The sequence below is a fragment of the Xiphophorus couchianus genome, chromosome 11 (genome assembly GCF_001444195.1).
Source record: "Xiphophorus couchianus chromosome 11, X_couchianus-1.0, whole genome shotgun sequence".
Classification (NCBI taxonomy): Eukaryota; Metazoa; Chordata; class Actinopteri; order Cyprinodontiformes; family Poeciliidae; genus Xiphophorus; species Xiphophorus couchianus.
Window position 1 is genome coordinate 29,831,068 of NC_040238.1, and position 17,697 is coordinate 29,848,764.

General features: G+C 37.9%; 1 protein-coding gene across 2 annotated transcripts in view; it reads right to left on the reverse strand.

Moving 5' to 3' along the window:
• The window catches only part of rtn4rl1a (reticulon 4 receptor-like 1a), a 101,840-nt gene that overhangs the window by 65,472 nt on the left and 18,671 nt on the right, over positions 1 to 17,697 (reverse strand). The gene's annotated exons all lie outside the window — the stretch shown is intronic.

Sequence of the window (17,697 nt, forward strand, 5' to 3'; positions counted from 1 at the left end):
AATAGTGTGATAAAAGGCTAAATTATAGATGAGATGTTTCTATAATTGCACAACATCAATAAAAACAATTACAACATTTCCCATTGCAGCGTTTTCAGCAACATAAAACATTTGCCTCTCCTAACGTTAGCTTGTACTAGTGTAATGTATGTACTCTGCCTCTCTCCCAGTGACTGCTGCAGATCGGGACCAGTCCCCCCGTGACCCTGTAGGACGAACAATGCCTGGATACTGAGCAATTAACACCAACACCTGAGAATCAAATGCATCTCTTCCATTAAAAAAAAAAAAAACACTGACTGCTTTTATTTATTTTCTACAGAGGTGTGTTTTCAAAGCAAACATTGATGGATTGAAAAAATGTGCCTTGTGACTTACACATCGTGTTTGAAATGCTTGACTTTTCACCACCGCCTGGTGCATCGATCTGTTCATTTATTAAGTTGACTTGCTTTATTGCAAAGGGTAGTTGGGGCCTGACGCGTTCCCAGCGGGTCCAAGGAACAAAAACCCCAGGCAGATTACCAGCACTTAAAAGGGCTTTTTAGCATAAAGAGACAGCCTATGCATGCTAACGTGTGATTCCCATCCAAAGCAACGTGCAAGTCTTTGGAGAATGCAAGGAAGCTGGAGCATCTGGCTTGAATCCTGACAGACACTGAACAAATTCAGACAAAGTCCCCATCTGACTGCAAGCTTGAATCCAAAGCTCTGAATTACTAAGAGGCAGACGTGGCTGAAAAGGCTCAAATATCAGTTTGTGGCAAAAGAAAGACAAGCTAAACAGATATTTTGTTATAAGATATAACAAGAGGACAAATTTATATTGTTCAACTAAAAATTAGTTGCTGAAAAATCCTCAAAATCCTCAATTTCTACAAGACTCGACTAAAAACACAAAAGCATTTAACAGTCTCACAATGAAAGTGGGGCAGCTGGATACCTTTATTATCCTGCATTTATTTCTTTGGTCATGCAGTAATAAACAATTCTTTACAGTCTTGTACAGCGAGTAAAAACAATTAGGGAGCCTGAGGCTGGTATAAATCTAATTGAAATACCTGCAATGTTTGCTGGATTTCTTTGGCGTTTAGAGAATGCAGTCACTGACCATTTCATTCAGTACGCCGACCCAATTGCTTGTTAACACAAAAAGCAAATTAAATGGCAGCAACTTAGTGCATTTAGGCATCTTCTTCAAATTGAGCTTGAAAATGGGTAAGAAAGAAGATTTAAGTGACTTTGACTGCTGCTCAGACCTGGGCTTCTCTAAGTATTTTAAAAACTCCTCATCTACTGGAGTTTTCACTCAGCTTACAGGAAGTAGTCCAAGAAGAGAAAACTTCCACCATTTGGATGAAAATGCGTCATCAATGTTGTAGGTCAGAGAAGAAAGAAAAAAGTCTTTAAAGATGGTAGAGGTAACAATAATTGAATTAATCACTTTTTACAAGCAAGGTATGTAAAAGGACACAACTCTACATGAAAGATGTTGAACTTTTACGCAGAAACTGAGGGTCTACTTCAATGACCATTTGGTTGTTGATATGCTGAAATCTAGCTAGAACGGCAAGAATTTGGATTAAACTACATAAAAGCGCTGATCCGTCCTTGCTTTTATCAATAGTACAGGTTGTTTATGGTGATGTAAAGGCTAGAAGGTTATGTTCTTGGCACACTTTTGGCTCTTAGTACCAAATGAGTAACATTAAAACACCGCAGCCATTCGAATCATGGATGGACAGCCAACCCATCTACAGCAACTGTGTGATGCCAAAATTTCATTGATAAATTTATGTTACAAAGTTTTCCAGGCCAAATGTAATCCAGTCTAGTCTTTGCAAGGTGTACCTAATCAAGTAATAAATTGAAACAATGTCTTAAGAAGAATTTTAAAAATTAAACCTGCAACTGAAAACCTGCGTTTCTAACAGATTTAAAGCTTCGTCTTATTTTTCTGTACTTTACTGCTTTAAAGATTCAAGCACAGCTGAAATCACATTTCAGCCTGTTTATTTAAATGTTTGTTTAAAGATACAACATCAATCTTGCTTAACTGTGAGGCTTCCAACTGAATAGAGATAACAGACCAAAACATGGAGTTGAGACCATTTTGTTGCAAAACATAAACAGAAGTTTTGCGAGTTCAGCATGTGGCAACATTTGCTTCTGAATGCGAATGTGGGATGAGACAAGCCTGAGCAGATGCTGAATAATAAGGTGATGATCTGGAGAATTTCTGCTTTATGCACTGCTGGCTCTGAGAATAAAATCCTGAAACTAACAAAGTATCACATCTGTTGAGGGGGACCCTTCCTCTGCATGTGTTACAGACATTTCTTTTTTCTGCAGAAAAAAGAAATAAGGAAAAGGAAGCCTCGATGCTTCCCCGATCTCTGGTTGTTGCTCACTGAGGGCACGCTTCATCAGGAGTTTGTTTTTTTTTTCAAAGTGATCTGAAAATACTTTTTAGGATGGTTTCATTGATAATGCTTTTAAATGATTTTCTTCTCTTCAAAACCCTTCCTCTCTGTCACTTAATTGTAGAGCAGGATAGCACTGCGTTTGCAATGAAACAATTAAGTATTAGTTTTAGGTTTAGTTTCATAAATAGCTTTTTATTGCAGTTGTTATATTTGAATGCTGTTCATATTCTATACTTATCGCCTTTGTGTAACGGCTGACCTTCTAAGATGAATCTTTAAAGGAACCAGTGCAGAGGCATAATATATTTATGAACTCTAAATGTTGAATTTTTTATCAGAACAGTGAAGTGTGAAAAAGTTAAAGCAGAATTTAACACATCTTTCTTTATAAAGAAAAAAAGCTATTGCAAACACAGCTGCTGTTTGTTTATTTTTCTCCCACGGCAGACAGAGGATAATTCATTTTCATCATTATTACTATTCTGTTGTTGTACCTCTGACTTACTAGCAAAGTGATTTATGCCATAGAAGAAGCCAAGTGGTTATTATTTAACAATAAATATATTTTAAAGACATCCAAATGTAGAACCTGTGGCACAAATTGAATGGAAAAGCCCATTATGAACAACTGTGAGATTCTGAAAGAAAAAACAGGTTTTGTGTTTAAAACTTAGAGCAATTTTGTCCTCTCAAGTTTTTTGAAACCAGTCTGTCGTGGTCAAAAACTGAGACTTCCTTTTGTTCCCATCAAAGTGTTTTGTCAGAGACATGAGGAGAAAGGATGTGAGTGAATGTGGAGACTGTGTCTGTTTTGGTGTCTGAAAAATCTTGACATGAGTTACATTTATCAGCAGTAATGGAAAGGATTTCTTCACTGTGATTCAGCGATGGACCCGAAATGGACAGAGCTGCCACGGATGACAGGATCCTGGTACACGTCTCGAGTCACAGTGGGTTTGTGGTTGCACACCGAATGTGCCAACACATCTGTGGAAGACCTAGATTCTGGCTGTCTGTTGAACTCAGTCACACTGATGAAGTAAATCCACTGCACCCTACATGCAGTCAGTTACAATTTAAACAGGAAACATAAACATAGTGGATGTTACAATTTCAGTTCCCTGCAGTAGTTTTCACATCCTTTCAACTCTTTCCACATTTTATTACTTCACAACTACAAACTTAAGTGTATTTTATGGTAGATTAGTTCAAGGATGTCGGCTAATTATGTGCTAAAGTTAGAATAATTAACCAAAAAAGTCCCTGACGTTGTAATTTCAAATGTGGAAGTCGGACGTTTTCTCTCCAAGCCAAATCTTGAAATTCAATATGACTGTCTCATAAAATTTGGCTAGTTAGACTCAGGGAGGACAGAGGTAGTTAAAAAACAGATTAAAACCATGCTTTGCTTTCTTTCCACCTCACAATTATGCACTTTTGATGGTCTGACAAATAAAATATGTATCCGGTAAACTACCTTTGTGGTTGCAGAGCGACACAATGTGGATAATTCTTCAGGGTATAAAAACCTTTTCAACTTGTGTAATTTCTTTATGAAATATGTCAAAATTAGACATTTTTGTCTAATCTCACCATGCATTAGGAACTCTAAGCCTGTTGTTTCACTTCAAGCTGTTTTCCTGTAAAAAATATGAATCTATTATCATGTGTCACATTTCATAGCACACGATACACCTGTGCAGAGGCATATTCTGGGTTTACAGGCTTTACCCTTTACCTCGTGTCTCCGCAGGCCATTTATAAATGAGAGCTCTGCAAAGGTGCGACATGTTGCCACAGCTGTCTTATCATTTTCAGGTGGAGCGGACTTTATATCACCATTATGCTTCTCAAATTTTGTCACTGTTGAAGTTTTAGTCCATTTAGTCTCTTGCTGCTGAGCAACATTGGAGCAGGAGTGGCTGAGGCAAAAACTGGCAGGAGTGAGCACATATTTTATGTTTTTTAAATGGTGTCTAATTAATAGAAATTAGGGGATGTTGATAAGACTGATTATAACGGAAACCTCTGCAAAATCTCTCTCGCAATTAGCACGTTTTACATCTGGGGCACAAACTGGGTAGAAAGAGCTGGACCTTAGCTCTTTCTACCACAGATGTGAACATATGCATGAATGCATGCGTCTCCGTGTTGGCGCACTGGGGCCCTTTTTGCATAAAAGCCTTCCTCCTGCGGCCCTGCGAAAGAAGATGTGGACTGGAACAATAAAGAAGGATTAGATTGTGTCTCAGGATGGAGTGTGTGTCTGCGTGTGCATGTTGGCAGTCGTCTGCAGCATATGGGTAAACGATTTAATATGAAGCTCCAGGCGATGAAAACTAAAAGATGATGAGAAAGCATCTCACACAAAGGCATTAAACAGTCAGTACTGGAGTATTACGGAAGTGCTGGTTTTGATTAGAAAATGGACATAAATGCAACATACATTTTGAGTTATTTCTGCTCCATGAAGCTAGTTTAAAGATTTAGATCTTCGCATTTATAAGCAGAGAGAGATTACACAGAAATTGTGTTTCAGAGGTGCTGGTCCTTATGAATTGGACAGCTAAACAATACTCACTGAGGAATATTGTTCTGTCATCTCATGTTAGCATCTTTAAAGGTTTACAAACAGACCAGAATAAGTATCCTATTTTAAAAATAAGTGACTTCATTTCTGCACAGTCTGATGGTTTCAGTTTAACCTCACCAGATGTGAGGGATTTACACCATCGGATCGGATCCGCTGAGGAGTTGGTCACAAAAAAAGTAGGTCCCAAATGTTCCCCTCTCAGCAGGAACCATTCGGGAAGTTTCTGTGAACTCAAAAGTTTCTCTGAATGTGCTTTTGACCCAGGTCTGTGCATATGCTCGGGTATTTAACTTAGTCGCCTCAGCCGTCTGCCTCTTTCGTGACACCTCACCTTAGCGTATCTATTAGAACTCTGGCAGTTCTCCATCTTCTATCTGCAAAGAATTTTATGTCAAGAGCATTGGCTGAAATAGACATGTATAAAATATACAAAAATATATTTAGTCAGCTGTAGAGCACTGAATTGAATTTTGTATCCCTGTACAAACAAACATGCTTTCTGATAGAAACTACTCTGTTCTCTCTAAACAAACAGGGCATATTGAAAAAGTATTCATATCTCTTGAACTAGTTCACATTTAGTCACAGGGAGAAAGTGACACATAGATTTACAATTGTTTTAGCAAATAAGAATCTACAAAGATGGCATGTAATTGTATTCCACCACATTTACTCCAAATAATTGCCAACAGAAGAACTTTGTATAATTTTATTTCCGTATCAATGCGGCTGTTCTGTGACACAGGCATGTCAAACTAGAGTCCTTGAGGATCGCTTTTCTTGTGCAACATACCTGAATCAAATGGCTGAAATAACTCCTCAGCATGCTGTCAAGTTGTACAGAAGCCTGCTAACATTTATGTCCTCATTATCTGATTCAGCTGTGTTCAAGCAGAGATTCATCTAAAAGCTGCAGGACACCACCACCACACGAGCATTATTAGTGGACATCAGAAAACAAGCAGCATCATGAAGACAATGGGGCAAAAGATCAACTTTTGTGTCTAAATGTAAAATTCTGAGAGAGAAAAGACGATATACCTTAGTGGTGGTGGTGGCAGCATCATGCTATGGGGATACTTTTCCGTACAAAAAGACAGGGAAGCTGGACAGAATTGATGAGAAGAATGATGGATCTAAATATAGAGTGATACTCGTAGAAAACAAATTTACAGCTGCAAAAGACTGCCAACTGGGTGGAGGTTCAATTTCCAGCTGGAAAGTGAAATCATAATCACGTCTAGTCAAAGTCCAGGTTTAAAATCAACTGAAAGTACATGCCACAAGTGTCAAACTCAAGGCCCGGGGGCCAAATCTGGCCCGCCATGACGTTTTCTGTGGCCCACAGGGACATGTAAATAGAACCTTTTAAAATAACCATTGCATGCTTAAGTAATATTTTATCAAGCAGTTTCAAACACTCATCGAATGCAGAAGCGGCTACTGTATTTATTCATATTTTAAAGGTTTATTAATGAGTTTCATCTATACATTTTACCACAACCGGACATTCATAATCTTGCTATGTCCCAAAATAAAAATGAGTTTGACATCCCTGGACTATTCCATGACTTAGTAAAACCATAAATTATATTTAAGAAATGTTGAAACCCATTTAGTATTCTACTTCCTTTTGACATTTATGCACCCCTTTGTGTTTATTTCATTAAGTTCTAATAATGGACACTGAGATGGGCAGAGATAAAGCAGCAAAATGTGAAAAGCCTTACTAACACTTTTGGGAGGCAATGTACATGTCCACCAAATAGACTATAAAACATGAACGTCCTTAATGAAAATTCAGCTGCAGCAGCAACAACCACCAACAGTTGTAAATAAAAGGCTGATTCTTCGGTTTTTATACTCCGTGGGATAAGCCGCTTGTCCCAAATTGTCCATAACTGAGCAGAAAGTATGCAGTGGAGAAATCCACAGTCCCAGCTGACATGTCAGCAGTGGAAGGGTGTATTAGGGGTAATTGCAGTGTCAGCATTGATACCGTTTCTGCTGTTAATCAGAGACGTTTGGGGGGAGCAGAAAGGATAATATCTTCTGTCTTTATACCAGCAATTATAAGGCTGTCAAGTGATGGTAAAATCCAATTGCGATTAATTGCACGGCGTTGCTAGATAAGATGAGACTAATTGCAGATTTAATTGCAAATCCTTTCCAAAAATTAAAGAATTTTCAAGTTAAATATATGGCTTGTTAAGCTACTACTGAGCTTTTCTTGCAGGTTGGATTTGTGGTAGTTATGAAGAGTTATGGGACCCTAGCTCATGTGAAAACCAATGAAGACTATTTACCTCCAACCATTAAAAATATTAGGAGAAACTTTGTTAGCAGTCAAAAGAAATGCAATAAAAGGAAAATATGAATCATTCTGTATAATTAAAATTATTTTAAATCATTATACATAGGTGAAGAAAAAGAGACCAATGTTGAATCTGGAGGTCAATTTGGCACTCCAAGTATTAGTTTTGACTTCAACAAATCTGGTGTTTATGGAAGATTTTCAAAAAGAAATGCATTGTTGAATAAAAACAACAAGTCCGGTTATTAGTTTTCTCCTGACCACGTAAGGAACACAGAAAACATCTGAACGAAGTTGTTCTGGTCAGATGAGACCACAAATGAACTTTTTAGCATGTATAAGATGTGAGGGAGGAAAATAACGATGTTCATCACCTGAGACACACAACAGATCACACCGAACACACCAGTGGAATGGATGGTGGTAGAAATATGCTCAGATGATGCTTTTCTTCAGGGACAAGGAAGCTGATCAGGAAAGATGGGAAGATGGATGGAGGGTTTAGATCAGAGCACACTGATGTGTTGGAGTTGCCCAGTCGAAATGTAAAGCTAAATCAAATAGAAAAATTTTGATTCTGCTGGTTTTGAAGTGCAATTTTATCTATGCAGCTTTCAGTTCAGAGTTTTCTTAGTGATCCCACAGTTCAAAACAAATATTATAAGATTTTACATATATCTTTTCAGTGAATGTGGGAGTGTTTTTTGGGCATGTCTTGTGACCTGTATGTTCGGTACTTGTCTCAACCTGGATCTACTGTGATAGGCTCCAGTTTCTTGCTTGAAAAAGCAGCAATTCAGTCAGAATCCAATTTGTGGGTATTTTACCATTACCTCCCAATAATAATTTTTAAAGTTTCTAGACTCCTATGTGGTCTTCAAATCATCTGTTTTGCGTGCCTTTGCCAGCGTGACATTGTGACATTTCCGCCAACTGTGAAGCACTGAATAATGTAAAAACTGTGGCAGGAGTGTGCCTCCTCACCTGCAGCTTTGTGCATGGAGTTTAAAAAGCAGGTCCACTTGTAAAGTAGCATTACAAAATGCTGGCAGTGGTCAAAAACTCCACAGGGTGCCCTTTAGGTCATATTGATGCAAAAACCCTAGAAATCCAATAAGTACAAACTGTTTCAAAGGCCTCCCTAAGGAACGTAAAAAGAGGTGGGAAGTGAATAAAGCAGGTGTGTGTATAGAATATGAACTTTGTCTCCTTTATAGCAGTCTACAGAATATCCATAGGTGTATAAAAATTACTACCTATAAGCTCTGCCTTGAATTTATAAAGAAAATGTGTACGTATCTTGACAATCAGAGTTAACTCAATCTTTAATGCTTTCTTAAATCCAGACAGGACTTGCAATGTTTTTCAAATTTATTTTATATATAAATTTACTATTATTTTACTATTATGTATCACTACTTGCATAAATAGCAGCCTGCTTACTTTGTTCTATACAAAAAAAATGACTTTACTGCCTAAAGTCAAAGCCTTTGAACACAAGAGTCCTTGTAGCATCTACAAATGTACGGCAGTGTTGCTTTAGTCTTTCATGTTAACGTGTCCAAATGTTTTTTCTTTACTTTTCTTCAGAAATTAAATGTATTCAGGACAAATGCAGAGGTGGGCAAAAAGAAACAATAAAAAAATGAAGCTGTTGAGCTACTGGAGCAACTAAACTACGTCTCATGAAACTATTAAATAAGTTTCATATTTTTTTAACCTTAAATTACCTATATTAATGTTCAAGAATATTTACATGCAAGAAAAAGATATTGCTCAGTCTCTTAAAGATTAAGAGACCAAAAACCTTCAATGTTTGGGTTTTGTTGCAAACTTTGTTCAAAACTTTTAAATATAAGTGACTTTAACGTTTCTCCAGCTGTTAGCTCAACACTCTTCTTTCTATTTTCCAGATTAAGACAACCCTGACCACTGTGTCCACTGCAGGTTAAATACTGACTGATGTTAGCACTTCCTTTCCAAACAGATCTCTTACCTTTGGCAAATAAAATAAGTTATTCTTGGACAAACTCAGTAACCTTGTTTGTAATACAAGCATTTATTCTACCTATTTACTCCCTTTTAACACAGGTAACTAATGCCTGCATAATAGTAGCTGTGGCACACCTCAAACAAAAGTACAAGGCTGATGAATCTAGCAGAATAGTTAGCTATGCCACAATATCCAAAAAAGTGGCCTGGCATAAGCTCTTTGATCCTTCCTATTTTCAGTAAAATGGAAGTTAAATGATGTATATGCAAAATGAAACTGTACCGTTTCCTACATGCATTCGTTTATTAAAACACGATTCCACAAAGCCTTTTCCTCCGAATCCCTGTTGTTTCCAAAATGATCTTTTTCAGCCAAGGTTGCCCAAATAGTCCAAGCACATGTGACCGAGCCCATTAGCTTTGTGTTTCTCGCATTTCTTTGATGTCTTTCTCTTGCAGTCTTTGCAGAAATTAGCCTTCAAGCTGATTTCAATGCACAGTGCACTTCAAGCTCGCTCCTAGCTCCCTCTTCATTCTCCCTCTCACGGCAGCCTTACCCGGTCCAACCCAAACAAGCTCCTAATGAGGCCAAACCTCCGTATTTGTGCTGAGACACACTAACAGACACGTGGCTCGGGACCAAGATCTTCTCACCATCTGTCAACATTTTACACGTCTCAATCTCTGCATCTCGGCCTCACTCTGTCTCCTTGTCCTTTGTTTTCACCTTTCCCTCAGGGAGACAGGTGTGAGTGTGCCTGTGGGTTTAAAGCCTCCGGAAAAGTGGGACAGCAGAACTACAGGTGGCGTTGATGGAATGGACACTGCAGCATGGTGGACGGGACCTCTGCCCTGCCCTTAAACATGTTTTAATCCCCTCGCCTACGGTATGTTTCTAACGGTCCGCTTTTACCCGACAAGAGAGCAGCAGATGTGGTGGATTTAAGCTGTTGTGCTGTGGCTGTGTGTGCTAATGGTGCTTATCTATTTTGAAACAACAGCACCCTCTTCACTGTACAAAACCTTTTTCTATCCAAAATACTGAAAAAGCTAAAGTTGTTCATTTGCATCAACCGCTTTCTGTTTTCCAAATTGATTCCTCTCTTTTTCCATGCATAGAAATGATTTTTTTTTTCCTCCATTACTTCTTTTTTCAACATCATCAATCTGACTTTATGCATTGTCTCTCTGTGCAGTCATCCTTCCCTGTTTCAATCTGCCACAGATTCCTGTCCCAACCCGAAGCTGCTCCTCCATTTCCTAATTGGTCGGTCCATAATGCATGATACTAGTCCATCGACATTCCTAGACATTCTTTCTTGCCTCCCAGGAGATGAAGGAGAATTGATTGATTTATCTCTGATACAATGGTGACAAACTCAATGAGCTCACTCAGTGGGATGAACTTTAAGCAGTGAAGCCAACAATCTGCCGCCTGTCTGCAAGTTTGAGCCGGCAAACTCTCTAAGATAGTTTGAAAGGCTAAAAATAATGCAGTCGGGTCCTTCCTGGTTTGCAGAGGGAAGCTTTTCTTTCCTGGGAACACTTCGTCACATATAAAATTTATTATAGCACTGACTACTTTGCATATAGGCTGGCACTTATCTTCCCAAAAAAAGAAAAAAAAAGTGATGATTGTGATTAGTTTCAGAAGCACATGGCGAGCAGCAAGTATCAGCAAATGTGACCCTATTTTTTTCTCCCTGGGGATCAGACAACCTCTCCTTTACCTCAGATTTAAATTTTACTGTATATTGTTGCTCCACATGTACGTTTCAAAAGTTGCAGTGAAAGACATAAAAGCGTTGCCATAAAATTAAGATATTTAATGAAATTCATGAATAAAATTTACAATTCATTACCCAGTTTTCTTTCAGTAAATGGCGCATTAGGGAACATTTGCAGAGTTTTTAGGTTGTTTTCCTTTCTCCAAAATGTGGTGGTTTAAAGCTTCATAAATGTATTTTTCTGTGAACAGAAAAGAGCAAATTTTAAGCTACTGCCACATCGTTTGCAGATACTCGATGTACTCAAGATACCTAAGTGAAGAATTGATAATATACTGGGTATGTTATTAATACACCTATTGAGTTGGTTTTTAACACAACTGGGGAATCAGTCATTCACAAGGTAGAAACTCAATGTATTTAGGTACCAAAACGGAAAGAAAGGGGATTTATGAACCTTAGTATAGGCTTTTCAAAAGAAAAAAAAGGAACTGCTGATCTGCAGAGATTATCTCAGTATTACAGAAAATGGTCCAAAAAGAGAAAATATCCAGTGAGTGGAAGTTATGTGGGTAAAAATTCCTTGCTGATATCTGAGGTCAGAGAAGGGGCAGACTAGTTCGAGATGATAGAAAGGACACAGAAACTCAAATAACTACTTATCACAATCATCCCTGAATGCACAAAACATTGAACCTTGGAGTAGAAGGTCACATCAGGTGCCACTTTAAGGAACAGGAAACTGAAGCTTCAGCTCCAACAAAAAAGGACAAACATGTTTCAAGACACTTTCTCAGTCTAATGAGCCCGAGTTTCAGCTGCAATACTCAGATTGATGGTGGGGGAGATGTTTTCTAAGAACACTGTAGCACCTTGAGGACCTCACAAAAGTGAGCGTCATGTAAACACTGCAGTAAACTTTAGTGATGTACTCATCTTCCTGCAAATGCACCATGTCGCTGCTAAAATCATCCAAAAACTGGGTTCTTAAACATGTTTGAGTTCACTGCATGCCAAAGGCTTGATAGCTAACAGATCTAACCACATTTGAAATGTTGTGAAGCTGAATATTAGGGAGGGTTTAACCAGATACCTGCAAGACGTACCTCATAAAGTCTCTGCTGAGAGTACATTGTGTGCATTGGGATAACAAGTAAAAATTTTACAGGTAAATAAAATGTTTCTTTCATTTTTCCCCCCAATTTTTATAGATTTTATTATCTTGGAATGAAAGTTTAATGCTGTATATAAAATCTTTCTTTTCCACTAAGTAGTAAGTAGTAACAGATGAAATAGTTAATGGTACTTTAGGCTCATAAGTGCAGCATTCATTCATGCAGCATTTACATAGATTTTGTTGCAGTGGTACCTTTGTGGCTTAATTAGGGCCACTCCAAGTTGTTTATGAATGTGTCCAAAAAAAATCTATGACAACCCTGCTTAGCTGGAGATCACATCACATTAATCATCAGACAATTTTAGATGCACAGAACGGCGATGCTTGAGGAATTATTCAAACTGAGTATTTTCATATGCCCTAGAAACAAAGCAACTCCACAATAACTTGAAAGGAGTATTAGATAAATCAGGGATGAAAGCTTTAAAACTCTTTATGACTTTATTAGAATGTTGTTTTCCACATTGTGACGTTACCAGATAAAGGTTTAAGTATTGTGCAGGTAGGAACTTTATTCAAACGTAATCCAGATCAACTAGATGTGAAATTAAAATAGCTTAACCACAATAACTTTGTGGTTGCTGAAGTTCCAAACATTTAACTAACTGGTTCTATTTGACTTGAAAATGTGCTAAACTTTTATTTAACTGATCACCAGTTGTGCAGACACACTGGACTGAGTGAGTACCAAGTTTTTTATATTTTCCTAATTGTCCTATGTAGTTTTGAGTTTCTACTGTCTCCACCCTCTTCAGTCTGGATGCCAAAGAAGAGCCACAGATCTATTGGGAGACTGGAAATAGCATAACTTCTGAGAAAAAGAGAAATGTGATTTCCCCAGCTGAGACGGAGAGGAGCTCCTTTTTATAGTGGTGGGATGATATCAGTTTTATCTCATTACAATCAGATAAGGAGATTAACGCTCTAAAAATAGCTTTGTGATAATATTCTTTTCAAACAAGTTTATTTAAGCAATATATAAAAAACTCATGTTATACATGAAGAGTCGTATCCAACATCCAGACTAAAAGTCTCTGGCCAGTGAGAGGAACTGAAAATATTTAGTTATCTGCAGCCACGTTTTAAGATGACAGCCATTTATTGTAATTATATTTTATTGGGATATTATGCAATAGACCAGTCATAATCCAATGGATTTAAGTATTATTTATAAATAAAATACAAAACATGTGATCAGGGAATGACCAATTCCTTTGACTCTTATGTCCCTAAATGTGTTCATGGTGCATGTGGATGAATGGATAAAACTGAAAGATGTTTTTCTTTTTTGAAAAGTATAATATACGTTTTTTGTCCACTTAACTTTAGATTTATTTCAAAGCTATTGTCCAGAACAGTACATGTTTTGCATGTGTTAAGAATGTAGTGATGTTTTCTTTTTTAGTCTAGCTAAATAAATTGATGCCCATTTTCATCTCAAAGACTCACCTTTAAACCAAAAGGACTTCTTTTTTTATTCACTTTGCCTGTGAAAATCAAAGGAAAGTTGTCAGAACTTTCAAATCAGTGTGAATATTTTGCAATATTAACATATAAAAACAGTTCCAAAGAGAAATTCATACCATGAAAGGCTGGTTTCTGTGTCCTGTAAGAGCACAGATCAGCGTTCAGACAGACCAGTGGGGATATCACGCGCTTTAACCCAAACTGATGCTCAGTCAGATAAGAGGCTTATCGCGAGGTGAGACCATCTCTCTATTAAATCAGAATATGGATAATCTCTGCAGACCGTGTTTCATCAATTCAGCAAACTCGTGTGTTTGCCTTGGTCATGCTCTGATGACAACATCTGTCAGGCTGAGAAACATCTCCATGAGCAGATCCTGTGGACTGACCACTTCAAAAAAAAAAAAAAGCACAGAAATGTTTTTACATGGTGCAATGATTAAAATGAAAAAGCTGCCATCTAAAAAAAATTAAACAACCTGCAAAAGACATTGTCGCCCAGAATAAAGTGATTAATTGATCATCTATTTTCTCCACTCCTGTGGAGAAGCTTTCAATTAAAAGTGCAAGTCTGCATGGAGGGCTACAGGAGTGCTTGAATAAGCGCGCACAGACGGATTGATAAACAATAAGCTGTCAGGATGATAAAATATGCCTTTTTAAATTAAGTTTTTCACAAAACACACACATACACACACCTTTGGAATCGCTGAGAAAGAGCTCCGCTTTTGAACTGAAGCTGCCCATCTACGGTCAGCCCGTAAAATTCCCTGCTGAATCAGGTCTGAACTGTAAAATTCCCTGTGATAAAGGGAATATATGACAGTCCCCATTCCTTTCTGTCTCTCCCCTCCCTTTATCCTCTGCTCTCTCTGGGAGATTACTGTGGATGGCCTGTCCCCTTTGATGTGAGCAGAGCGAGGACTTAACTCCGCTCTGGCCTCACTGACTGATTCCAATTCCTGAAGGTATTACCATGCTAACTCTTTAAGAGAGGCCGGTGCTCCGTAGCTGGCAGACCACATGGGGATCTTGGGGGGGTTCAAACGAAAAGGATTGCAGCAGGAAAAAACTCAGTTGCAGGAGTTATACTGGAGGTGTAAACAAAATAAAGCTCGTGTACAGTTTTAGTAACTTTTAATCCAATTTTTCACCTTCTGTGAAGTTTCATTATTGTTTTCAAAATAGAAAAACGCTGGCAGCGAGAACTGGGGAGTGAAGAAGTGGATTATATTGTATTACCGTCTTTTCTGGTGACATCTTGAGGTGATTAAAGAGGAGTCAAGTCTTTTTAAACTCTACATCTGTTTCATCTTTGTAAAGTGTTTATATCTGTTAAAACATAGGTTGTTACAAACGTATTCATGTCCTAGAATCTTTTACCATCATGTTCAATTCCCAAGCATCAATTTTATGTCATACACCAACACATCATAGCATATAAATGTATAGAGCACAATTGTCAAACTCAAGGCCCGGGAGCCAAATCTGGACCGCCGTAACTTTTTATGTGGCCCTCTAGACTCCAAATTAAATCTATTCCAGTCCTTCCTTCCAGTTTCTCACAAATCTGCAAAATTCACACAAAATCAACAAATCTCCAGATGTTTTTCTGATTTTACATCAAATTTTCCTCAAAATTGGTGTAAAACATCGAGTTTAAGTGACTGCTGCCTCAGCCTTACTTGATTTCAAGTTACAGCCTGTAACTGATACGGCAAGTAATAAAAAGTCACATTTAACATCATACATTAGAGCAAATATCGTACAAATTCCTTAAAACATTTATAAATTTAAGAACATTCAGATTTTTGATATGGCCCAAAATGAAGATGAGTTTGACGCCTCTGGTATAGAGAATTTAAATGTTTATATACTTATACATTGATAACCCAAATTAAATTCAGAGCAACCAATTACCTTCAGAAGTTGCCTAATTTGTCCGCCTGTGCATGATTACATTTTTTGTACAGGAAACACAAAATCACTTGGAAGCAGGTGTGCTAATCAGAAGAGAAAAAAGCTTATCATTTTTTGTCTTCAGTGTAGAATGCATGTGGGAGTGGCAGCATCATGCTGTTGGCAGGAATAAATTCTGTCAGCGTAATGGAAAGAGGGTGGGGTGGAGTATCAACTTCCAGCAAGACAAAGACCCTGAACATACAGCCAGAGGTCCAAAGGAATGCTTTGAATCAAAGCATATTCACTTATTAGAATGGTCTAGTCAAAGTCCAGAAGTAAATATAATAGAGAATATGTTGCAAGACTTGAAAATGTCCAGAGGTCTTCTCCATTCACACAGACTTGGTTTAAGTTAAGGAGGGAATGTTTCAGTGTCTAACAGCTGGTACAGACTTAACCCAAAAGATCTGCAGCTTTAATTTCATCAAAAAAAATTAAAAAGGACTCGAGAAAAAAAAAATTTTTAGAATCATGCACAGCTTTGTGTTGGTCTATCACATGCATCCCTTTAAAATACAATCAAGATTTAGGTTGCAACACAACAACATGTAACAAAGTTCAAAGGATATAAATAGTTTTGCACGTAGATAAATAATTGCTCCAACCGATCTGGACAAACGAATAGCATCATTAGAAACGGAGTCGGCGCCGTCATGTTGCAGCTCTCTTACATGTGAGAACATGAAAAACCTCTCTCCATGGAGGAGTCTGGGGAAAAGCTTGCGAGATGACATTTGGCGAGGATGTAGCTGTCTCGATCTGTTGCCGAGTGGAGCGTGTAAGCTCCCTCAGACCGGCGGAGGAGACAGATGGGAAGAGGCAAGGCAGGTAAGAGTAGGTGGAAGAAAATGCAGACCAAAACACATCCAGAGCTGTAGGCAGAAACCCTGGCGTTCTTTTGTTACTGTCAAATTTTATGAAGATGTGTTTTAACATGTGAAAGGATGCTAAAATCTATTATTAAATCAAATTAAATGTTTCATGCAGATTCTTTGTTCTCTATATAAACATTTATTTCACTCCAACACTGAAGACAAATTAGTCTAACAATAACAAAATTGCTTTGCTGACTTCAACTATAAACTAAAGAGGCCAATAATACGTTTCGCAGTCCACTGAGCCACATATTTCTATGTAAATAAATTGGCATACAACACTGCAATACATCCTGTGACTTGTCCACTTCAGTTAGAGTTTTCCACCTAAATCAATAAAAGAAAGTGACGCTGATTAGGTTCAATAAAATCCCAGAGTTTTCCAGGACTACGTGTTCAGATCGATGGCCACCGACTGATTAGGTTAAGCAAAAGAGTCACTTCAATTGATTAGACAGATTTATCTCAGCAATCAAGTGTGTTATCGCGGATGGTCAAGTTTGATATTCACAAATCTGTGAGTCACTGCTTGGTGTCGACTCGTTGTCGCTGAGCGTTGCACAAAAAGAGTACAACCTGCCTCAACAATGTAGACAAATGCACTCATCTTCTCTGCCCTGAATTTAAAGCAGTGAAGCACAAATCTGCCTGAGAGATGGATGATTCGCTCTCAGAGTCGTTGGCTGAACTGAAAATGTTAGTCACATTTTCAGAGAGAAGAAACAAAAAAGACCATAAAGAAATTTGAGGAATAGTTACATGCAGTCATGTTTAAGGGTGACAAACAACTGGGCAGTCAAACAAATGTTGCCTCATTAAGCAGTACCTTTTAATAAACATTATATTTTGCGACTTAAAACTGTTCTCTATGCAGCCTTGTCCATTTTACCTGACCCATACTGTCACCCTCAAGAAAAGTGTTTATTCAGACAAACTTGAGAACCGTAATGGTTTAGCTAGCTAGAATACAATACATCAACGTTTAATGATCAACATATCTAAAAGTTTGAGTGTTTCTTTTCTCTTCATGTGCCCTCATGCCAAGACTTAAAGAGAAATCTGAATTGGGTTGAATAATTTACGTTTTTCAGAAAACCCCTCAAGCAATACAGTGTTTTTCTTTAAACCAAGCCCTGTGCTTAATTTTTCATTAAGCTCTATGCA